This window comes from Camarhynchus parvulus, chromosome 26 (genome assembly GCF_901933205.1).
Source record: "Camarhynchus parvulus chromosome 26, STF_HiC, whole genome shotgun sequence".
In the NCBI taxonomy this organism is placed as follows: domain Eukaryota; kingdom Metazoa; phylum Chordata; class Aves; order Passeriformes; family Thraupidae; genus Camarhynchus; species Camarhynchus parvulus.
This window is the reverse complement of record NC_044596.1, coordinates 350,879-361,740: the sequence shown is the minus strand read 5'-3', so window position 1 is coordinate 361,740 and position 10,862 is coordinate 350,879.

Below are 10,862 nucleotides of genomic sequence, written 5' to 3'. Positions count from 1 at the left end.
CCGCAGCTGCCCAGTCAAGTTCCTTATCACATTTGTGTCACAAAATCCACTTTGTGGCTAGTCCCATGCACCAAACCCAAAGGACACCTTCTCCCACGTGTCTCCAGGTTCCAGCAGAGCCAGGCTGGGCTCAGCCCTCTCCCAGCTGGCGCTGCCTCATCCCACCTGCTCTCCTGTGCTGGCCTCTGTACCTGTGGGTAACCAAAGCCCCAAATGCCATCCTGATGCACGCCTCTCCCAGAGAGGACACATTGCTCACACATTCCTGATAGGGAAACTGAGGCTCACCCAGCAGCAGCAGCATGAGGGGGATTTTAACTTATCCCTATCCCTTCCCTGCTGACTCCAATGACTTGGCTACATCTCTCCAGCCTTGTCTTTAATTCAAAGGGGCCTTTTTTTCCATCTGGAGCATCACAAATCATCTCCCATCTCATCCTATTCCTGCTCCAGGCCAGATTCCAGCTGAGGGATTGGTCAGTGGAAAGAATGTCAGCAAAGTGCAGGGCCAACCCTGCTGGGATTCTCCTTCCCCAAATTCCCCCTCCTTGGAGAGGCCGTGCTGTGGCACATTCCCTGCGCCCACTATCAGCACTCTTGCTCACTTGGGATTGATTTCTGGCCTTGTTGGAACCTGTCATTATGCTCTTCTCTCCTTGTTGTGATTTCTTTGTGGCCAGGAGCTTTCCAACGCCTCCTCACCCCAATTCCTCCTCTCCCAGGGTCCCAGCTGTGGATTTGCTGTCCCCACGGTTTGAACATTTATGAAAGTCTGCACTAAGGAAAGCAGGACCTGCAGCCTTGAGGTTCACCCTCAGCACAGCCCCTGTGCTTCCCACAGTCAGTCAAACTTCAAAATACTCAAGAAGGAAAGAAATCAGAGCATCAGCTTGGCCCTTGCCTAAAGAAAAAGCACTAAAAGGGTTGGAAGATGCAGGATTCATCCCTCATGTGTGCACAGGTGCCCGTGGCAGGAGTGAAGGCTTTAGGAGTGGATAACCTGAGCCTGAGGTCTTCACATCAACCCCACACCATCACATCAATCAGCTTGAGTCACTCATGGGGACCTTTATCAGTGGCACTTGGTGGACATGACCCCAGTGAGCCTCTTGAGCTGCAGCCGCATCCCTGCGTGAGAGGTGTCAGGTATAAATGGGTGTTTTGGAATTGCAGGAGCATGTCTGGAGGGTGAGAGACACAGTGGTGACATAATGGGCTCCAGGGCCATGTGGCTGACGTGCACAGGAGAGCAGTCAAGCATCTGTCAGTTCATAAACAGGGGCAGCACTGGTCGGGCAGCACCAGCCACGTGTCCCCAGCTGGAGAAGTGTGCCACAAGCCAGCCCCAACAGGGCCACCAAGGCCACTGTGCCCATGGCTGAGCGGGCAGGGGAGACAGAAGGCAGCTTAAGGAGATGGGGAGGAAAGGGCACTCAGTGCCGGCGTGGGGTGGACACTGGGGAGAGGGATCCCTCTGGCAGCTGCACTGCTGCAGCTGCTGCACTCGCTCCAGCTGCATTTGGGGGTCTCATCCAGTGATGCGGGAGCAGGGATAACACTGTGCCCACCCAACTGCAGCTCTGCAGCTCCTTCAGCCCCTCGATGCCGTGGATGATCCCTCCTGAACACGGAGGAGGGGCACGGCGGGGTCTGGGGTCTGTAGGTGCAGTGGTCTCATCCCGGTGAATATCGAATCACGGATAAAGAATCCCATGGGACACGCAGCCATCATCAAGGCCCCCCGTGTCTGGGCTACAGGGGGGCTCCCATCATGGCACCTGCTGGGGATGGGCGAGCGCGGTTTTCCCGGTCCCGTGGGTGCCCACGGCGGCCGAGGCTGCGCCCCGGGTAATTGGGAGCCGAGGGGGGATTAGGGCTGTGCTGCCGGCTGTCAGGTTATCCCGTGATGGATGGTGGCGGCTGGGAGGCAGCACAAAGTGACGCTGTGTGAGCCCCGGGCCGAACGTGCTGCGATCCGTCACGGGGTGACCTTTCCCCGGCCGGCGGGGCCTCGCGGGGACGGCTCACCCCGACACAGCTGGCGGGGAGGGCAGCCACGAGCCCAGAGCTAAAAATACCCGTCCATTGAGAAAATCCCGGAGAGGAGGGTTTGTCCTTGCTCCTCCGGGGCAGCTTCCCAAGCCGGTGGCCAGGTCCATGGAGCGGGGTCACTGAGAGACACCCAGGGGCTGCCTTGGCTATTTTGCTTTCCCACCACGTCTGATGGTCTGGATTTGCTGAGTTTTGGGGATACAGGTGAGCGTGTTGCAGCCTGGGGAGTGTCCCTCCCAGTGCACACAGCCTTAGCCAGTGCAAGTCCCTGTTCCCTGCTCAGAGCTGCACACAGGGGTTGCCCATCCCTGCCCAGGGCGTGGAGCTGCACCGTGCCCATGCTGGAGCAGCCATGGTGGGGATGGTGTTGGCCAGCTCCTACTGGAAAGGGCAGGAAAACCTGGGTTTGTGGGCTGGTGAAGAGATTTGGATGCCCCAAGCAGCATCTACAACCTGGGGCACCGGCACCATCCCACTGATGGGGAAAAAGGGGGAAAACCAGGGCTCAGCAGATATCATCCCTCTGGGACTTCAGCACAGGAAGGAGACTCACCAGAATGCGACTTCCAGTCGGACCCACCCTCCCCCCCCACCAGGCACCCCACCGGGCACCCCACCGTCCCACATCCCCTCTCCTTTCCAGGCCCATCGACATCCCTTCCTGCCGCCGTGACAAGTTGTAACATATTTGGGAGCAGCTGCAGGCGGCGGGGAGATGCTTGGCCCTGTCCCCATGCTTGGCAGAGGAATGTGGAGCAGACCTCTCCTCCGACACCCGGGATTTCCGACGTGTTTGGGACGGCGACAGCTGCTCGGCCTGGATGGGGCTCGGCAGAGCCTCCCCGTTCAGCCCCAGCCCGAGGCTTTGCACATCCACGTCTGGTGCTGCTGGGGATTTGGGGTTAGTTTGGGGTCCAGCCCGTGGGGAGCGATGGGGGATGATGTCCTGCTGTGTGTCCCAGCAGGGATGGCAGCAGTGGTGACAGAACCAGCAGACAATCCCTCCCTCACCAACTGGGAGGTGCCAACTCCAGTAAGTGCCAACTGGTCCAGCTTCAGTTCCCTGGTGGGACAGGGCTGCTCCTGTAGCTCTGGGGTCCCCATGGGCCTCAGCACCCTTGGTGCCCCCTCACTCCCCTGCACTCTAAGTGCCCCAGTTTCCCCATAAGGAAATCAGGGATCATGATGGAGGTCTAAAATCTCTCTGGAGAACAACTTTATTTTTGTTGTTTACTGTCTTTGTTGATCCCCCACCTCCTTCCCAGGTCAAACCTACAGAGAGGTGCTGGTGGCTGAGTAGCCCCCAGACCCTGAGTAGCTGGGGCTACTCAGCCACCAGCAACTCTCTGTAGGTTTGGATCCCAGTTTGGGGACAATACTGGTTGCCCCAGCATACCAAGCCACTGGGCCCTGTCTATGAATTTCAGTGGGTGACCTGCTGCAATCACCCCGTGTGCCCTGACCCACCAGGATCCGCATTTGGGGACAAAACCAGGTACCCTGACCCATGAATCTGCTGGTTCCCAGCCCAGGAACCACACTGGGTGCCCTGACCTCCCTCCTTGCTCACACTGATCAGGGGATGCTCTGCACTAAGCCTCCTGTGTTTCTGCCCCTCCATGGCCTCCCTTGCTCCATAACCCCATGGCCTGGACATGACCCTTCCCCTTCACAGGCCCTAGCCCCAGATTACAGCTGGAGGAGGGATTGACCCAGCAGCACTCCCACTAGTGAACCCCACAGCAGGGCTTCCCTTCTGGACCTCCCTGCCACCAGGCCAGGGCCATCCCCAGCTGCTCCCTCCCCTGCAGGGTGGCACTGGCCGGGCTGTCCCCACATGTGTCACCAAGGGAGGAGCAGGGGGGACTTGGGTTGTCAACAAGGCGTTGTTTTCCCTGGAGTGGGACACTGTGGCAGGAGCAAGCTGCAGGACAGGTGGGGGTTCAGAGGAAGACCCATGAATGTGAGGGATTCAGCAGTGACATGTGGCGGCTGTTTGACCCCAAGAGGGGACAGCTGTCCTGGCAGGGGAGGGCATGAGGGCTGGGGATGGGACCTGGGGACAGCAGCGTCCCTTGGCAGGGACAGCCCTGACACGAGGTGCCTGGAACCAGCAGGGAAGGGGATCTGGGTGACTGCCAGCCAGGTGTCCTGGGTGGGTGACCATCAGCTTGTCCCCGTGGTGGGCATGTTCCCTTCCCTCCATGGCCTGACTGGGGCTGATGCTGCAGGACCAAGGTCTGGTCAGTGATGCTCATGTCAAGCTTTCATACACCAGTGACTCCTGTATTTTTCTGCTCCCACCCCAAGTGACAGCAAATTTTGGCACAAGGAGGGGTGACACTCAGCCTCCTCTGCCTGCCATGAAGGGCACCCCGTGGTAACTCGGAGAGACAGGGAGGGAGGGTTGTGACGATTTTGTGGCTTCAGCGTGGGATTCCCCGGGGGACAAGGGTCAGCAGACTCCCCCCCCGACATGCCAGCAGTGATGCCAGACGCGCCGGTCCCCAGGGAGGGGCCCCCAGCCCTTCCGGAGGGGCCCCACCCTGAAAATTCCCCTGGCAGGGGCAGAGCTTTCCGTGCCCCCCTCCCCGATCTCCTCCCTGTGCGGGCGCCTCAGCAAACCCCGAGCCCCTCTCGCATTCCCAGCTGTCGCCGCTCGGGCACCGCTCCGGGGCTGCAGGAGAATCCCGGCCGGGGCCGGGCAGAGCTGCACCCCGGGGGGGTCCCTGGGCCAGCCCCGCCCGGGGGTGTCCCGCTCCCCAAGAGCCGATGGAGCCGGAGCACAGGCGGGGAGAGGAGAGCCGGGAGGATGAGGAGGGCTTGGGAGGGGTGAGAAGGCCTGGTGGGTTTTGGTGTAGGGAACAGAAACGGGGTAGGTGTTTTTGGGGTGCTCCCCGTGCCCCATTTCAGGGGATCAAGCTCCTCCCAGCCCATCTCAGCTACTGAGGAAATGCAACCCCTGGCTGCCTGCTAGGAAAAATGCCTTGAAAGCCAAAATCGTGGAACATGAGGTTTTGACCGAGGATAAACCCGCCGTTCCTTGGTCAGGTCGCCCGAGGGTCCCATGAGACCTGGGAGGCTCAAGATCTGCGGTTCCGTGCAGGAGGAACGGCAGAGGAGGGAGGAGGGATGGAGGAGGGATGGAGGAGGGATGGAGGAGGGATGCAGGAGGCATCAGCCACCGCAGCTGGACGGGAGAGGGCACCAACAGCTCGGTTATCCACAGCCGAGTCCGGATTTAGGGACGCACACCTCAAGCCAGAGCCCCAAAGCATCTCAGACCCCTCTGAATTCCCCTTTTTAGGGGGAACCTGCCCTTCTCCCCCAGGATCCAGGCGGGGGTGGCCTGGCGGCTGAGAGGGGGGACCAGGATTTGGAAACCTGGGGTGTTTCCCTTGTATCCAGATCCAGTTCTCCAGCAGAATTGATCCCAGCTATTTATTTCCGACCCCCCCATGGGAGAAAATCTCGAGGTTTGTTTTTTCCCGCGGCGTAATGACCCCAACAGGTGCTTTTCCTGCCTGACGGCCGAAAATAGCTCCCAGGGTTTGGCTTCCTGCGGTTCCTGCTCCAGTCCCAGTTCCCTCATTCATCCTTTGGGCCAAAACATCCTAATCCGGGAAGGGGAGGCTCCAGGAAAGTGGAGGGACTCCCCGGAAACACTTTCCTTTGCGTTTTCCTGCTCATTTGTGGATGAAATTGTCCTGGAGAAGGAATTTTTAGCCTCAGCTGAAGCAGACACATTTGCCCTCCAAATCTGTTTTGGGGAGCAGCTGGCTTTCATCCCATAGGGAGGGACAGGAGTGTAATTTGAGGGGTTCCCTCAATTTATTCTGCAGCAGAAATATAAAATAATATGAATAATATTAATAATAAACAATCGGACATAAAATAGTAATAGTAATAATAATAATAATAATAATAATAATAATAATAATAATAATAATAATAATAATAATAATAATTTATTTTTCTATTTATTCTCTTTCTCCTCTGTCCCTCACGGGATGCTCTTTCCCAGTGCCCGTGTCCCATCTGGTCCCTTTGGCTCCATGGATTTAATTGCCTTTGGGAAGTGCAGTGGCTGGGGTAGGGGGGAGCCCTTCAGGCACCAGAGTTCATGTGGGTCTCTGCCCTTTCAAAAGCATTTATTTAGGGATGTGAAACTGGGAGCCCCAGTTGCCCTGGGGATGGGGAGGTCCCTTGTCCTCAGCAGGGGGACCCTGGGCTTCTTTCCCAGTTTCCCAGTTTCCAGTGCCTGGGTGCCTTTTAATCCCAGGGTGTCCCCAGAGGTGCAACATCCCAGCTCGCGGCCCCCTGGAATGTTTTGGGAAGGGTGAGCTGCTGTGGGTGTCATGGGCACACATCGGGGGGCTCCTTCCCTGCTCCATCCCCACCCGCCCAGCCCGGATGGAGGGGATGGACATGGATGGCAAACACTGCTCCGGCCAAGGCTTTTCGTGGGAAGGGCTGCTTCTGCGGTGAGGAGAGGAAATTTGGGGTTGCTGCCTTCACAACGCCTGACTGGGTCTCTGCCTGTCAGCCTGGTGCTTCTCCCACCTTTCCCAGCAAAGGATATGCGGTGCCCGCATCCCCCCCGGCCCAGCCCCTGCTCCCCCAGAGCTCAGAGACAGCTGGGGGATGTCAGCCCCCCCAGACTGCAGCTGACACCCTGGGCCTGTGCAGCACTGACGGGCCCCCCTTTCCCTGCCCTGCAGCCCCGGAGCCGCGCTGGGGCGCCGCTGTGGCGGCAGCTCCGGGCTGAGGCTGCCTGAGCTCGGTGACCCCCCCGCCCCGCCCGGACCCCCGAGCCTGGCCGGGAGCGGGGCCGGCAGCAGAACCCCCCCGCCCAAGGGAGCCGAGGCGCCCCGAGCTCCTGGCAGGGCCGCGTTCCCGAGGGGGCTCCCAGCTGTGGGAACGTCCCCCGCTGCGGGGGCACTGCGGAATGTCCCGTGTCCCGCAGGAGCCGTTCCCCGGGGATCGGCCGGGCCGCTGCTCTGGCCGGCTCGGGCCGCTCCAGCCGTGTTTGTGCGCTCCAGGGCCGCGGGGGAAACGATTACAGATGGAAGAGGAGAAGTGGAACAAGGCAGGAGACGGATCCCCTGTGCTGATAAGAAATTTTCCACATCTTCTATAGGAATCTGCAGGTTTAGGCATGTGGGAAAGGTTTGAACGGCTTTTCCTACAACACAGAGAAGCTACTCAGTGAAACGCTGGCGTGAATTAATTTCTGGATACAAAAGAATTCGCCTTAAATTGGTTGGAAAGCAATAATTTGGGCAGCAGCAGGGTGCAGGGTGGAAGAAGAGCTTTCCTCTTGGGGTGCGGTGAGATGGTTACAGCCTGTGAGAGCCTGAGTGGGGGGTAAGCTCCCTTACCAAACCCGAGAGCTGTAAGTGACAGCTGGAAGCTAAAAGCAGGGAATTTAAAAATAGAAATATGGGACAAAATGCTGAAGTGAGAGATATGGGCTTGGGGAGCAGCAACCATGGTTTCTTTTTTGCCACCTTTCCCTCCTCACTCAGAGCCACCGATCCAGCCCAGCCCGGTCCTCCTTGGGCATTCCCACTGTGGCTGTCACTGCTTGATCCCAGTTTCTTCCTTCACCCCAAATCCTCATTTTCCACCACCCCTATGGTGTCCCCAGGCCATCACAGGCCTAGGTCTGGGGGTGGCCCTGGGCTTTTCCAGCCACAACACCTACTCAGCTCTTCATCCCCTCCCCAATATTTCCCCAAAGATCAATCGGAAAATTTTTTTATCATCTCTGAGATCCATCAAGGGAAGTGGTTCCCCTCATTCAGCCCTTGTAGCAACTCAAATTTTTCCTTTTACATTTTTGTCCCTCACAGCCTTTTGTTCTCCCTTTCTTGAGCAGTCACTGGTTCATGCCAGTCTTTGCCCCAGAAGGATCTGTCATCACTGCTGGGTGTTCCAGAGCCCTCACAGCACCGGGGCCCCCCTCCCTCCCCACAGCACCGTCCTGCCCTTCCATGGGCTACTGCAACTGAAACCAGAGGCCAAACAGTGCTGGGTTTGGTGCAGGGGTGGCCCTGGAGAGGGAGCAAAGGATTTGAACCGCCCTCAGAACCGCTTGGCAGGATTGGAAAGGTTTAACCCCCTCCTGCCCTGCAGAGACGGCTGGAAGCGGCGGCAGGAATAGCTCCTGGCCCTCAGCCTGGCTCAGTAACACCCCCGGGGCTCCCTGCAGAGTAAAATAACCCTGGTGTGGTGAGGAAGAGGCAGCAGTGCCGAGGCAAAGGGCCCCAACTGGGCTGTGGGGGCGGACCTTGGCACAGACCTCTGCCCTACCCCACTGCCCTGCCAGGGACAGGCTGCCAGAGCTCCCTGGGCTGGGATCAGTTTTCTCTTCCAGCCAGTGATGTCTCAGTAGTTCCTCCCTGACAGGGCAGCACAAAAGCCTGGCAATACCCTGTTGTGCCAAGGCACAATGACCCAGCTGCCTGTGGGCAGCATCTGGCTGTCATCTGGCAGGGATCAGAGTGGGGCCTGACCCATTTGGCTGCTGTGGGAATCTGCAGCATCGTGGATGTGGCATCTCCCCAGGCCAGAGGGAACTGGGGCACATCCTTATGCCAGCACGGGGCTGACGGATCACAGGCACCTCTCAGGGCTCATTTTGTCCCTCGGTGCACTGCTAGCACTGCCAGCCCTCTCCCCAACCTGCTCTGAGGAGTGGGATGTGCTCCGTGGGAATGGGCAGTTCACAGGAAAACAGCCTTTCCTTCATTCACTCCATGGAATTTGCCCATTTAAGTTATCTTCTGGGATGTTTTCTGTGCTGTGTCCTTGCTGCTGAGCATCTCCTGCCAAGTCCAGATAGGGATGCACCACCCTACAGAAGTCTGGGGCTCCTTGCTCCCCAGATGGGTTCCCAGAACTGTGTATCCCTTAAATGGGAGAGAAACTGAGCACAAACTGAGAGCAGCTGTGTCCTGAGTGAGGTCCCCAGAGCTCTGTGTCACTGGCACACAGAGTGGTGGCCCCAACAGTATGGGGTGACCATCACTCCAAAACATCTCAACACAGTGGAGGCCTCCTTGGAAAAGCTCCAGGGCTTCCCTTTGTTTGCTGCTTCTCTCTTTGCCTTGTGCCATCCTGTGTGGACCCACCAGACCATGGCACTCAGGGGGTCACTCGTCCTAATTAATGTCTCTCAGAGCCATCAGCCCTCTAAGCACACATCCCTGTGCTGCTGGCACCAGCCACATTCCTAATCAACTTTCCTAGTTAAGAAGCCTCTTTCCATGACCAGAAGTGCTGTGGGATGGTCACCATGATGGAAGAGGTGGAGAAATCCTCAACTTCTCCTCCCTCATCACCAAGAATGGCACCATGGAGCTGTTCTTCATTCAGCTAAACTAAGGCAGGAGAGGGAAGCTCATACCCCAGAGAAAAGCTGAAGAAAGATGGGCAGAAATGAGCTCCCCATGCCCTGACTTGTCTTCCTGGAAAAGCATTTCTTGGCTGCTGCCAAACCCTGGGGGTTCAGTCAGGGTTCGGTCTCATCAACCAGCCCCAACACGCCACAGCCATGGGTGCATCCCACTGGCATCATGCCAGACACCAACCCTCCCCTCCTTCCACAGCCACAGGCTGCTCCTGTCCCCAGCTCACAGGGGCTGGAGCAGGAAGCCACACCATGGCCCTTGTTTGTCCCGCTTCATCCCATCTCTCCCTGTGTGCCAAAGGTATTTATCCATAGCAGCATTATCCAACACTGGGATCTTCACAACCCATTGCAGCTCTCAGGACATTTTCTCCTTAAAACCCCCAGAAAGAGCCTGGAAGACCTGAATAACTTCCCCAGTGTTTGATGCTCACCAGAAAATTCTTTGTCATGGGTTTTTAAGGAATCCCTGACACTCTTCGGACACATCCCCAGCTTGGTGTCAAAAGAATGAGCTGATGATCCCTCTCTGTCAGGAATGGGCTCTGTATCCATTTGGTCATCCCACCCCTGCAGCCTTTGCCCATGCTCTGGGCTGGTGAGAGAGCTCAGACCCCCTCTGGCAGGTTCACAGCCAGCAGATCATTTTTGGCATAACATGGGGGGTTTTAGGGGTGCTGCTAAAATTGAGCATTCAGGGGAACGAATCCAGGGAGGGAGAACAAACTGCAAATCCACAAAGGAAAAGGAGTGGTTTTAATCTCTGTTTGGGCGATTTGCATACAATTAGGCCAGGCCCTGCCTGCGTTTGCTTCCGCATTGCACTCCCGTGAGGAACCTGCTGGCTTTCCTGCCCTGCTCCCAGCCAGAGGTTGATTGCAAGGACACTCTCCCTGGGAAGGTGGTGGGCGAGGGGTTTTGGGCTCTCTGGGAATGCCCTTTTCACTCTCAGTACTCCATCCTGAACACCCCCATGTCACCCCCTACCTCTGGATTTATGCTCAGCCATAGGGGGCATCACTTTCCCCTGCAGTGGAGGAGATGCTGCAGGATGCCAACGCTCCATAAATAGTGCTGTGTTTACAGGAGCCCACGAGCCTCGGTTTATTTTTCTCTCTGCACAGCAAACAGATCATTCAGACCAATCTGAGCTCACCTCGCCCTGCTGCTGGCACAGCCCAGTGCCCAGAGGTGGCACAATGCCACAGTCCCCAGACAGGCCTGGGAGGCTGGGACCCCCGGCTCTTTGCTGGCCACTTGCCAAGGGGGAGAGCAGGCACCCCATGGGACAGCAGCTGATGGAAAATCAGCCCTGGATTGGGATGGTCCCACAGCTGACCCCATCCCTGCTGTGGGGTGGGCAGGCTCTGATGAAGAGAGGGATGAGGGGTAGCCA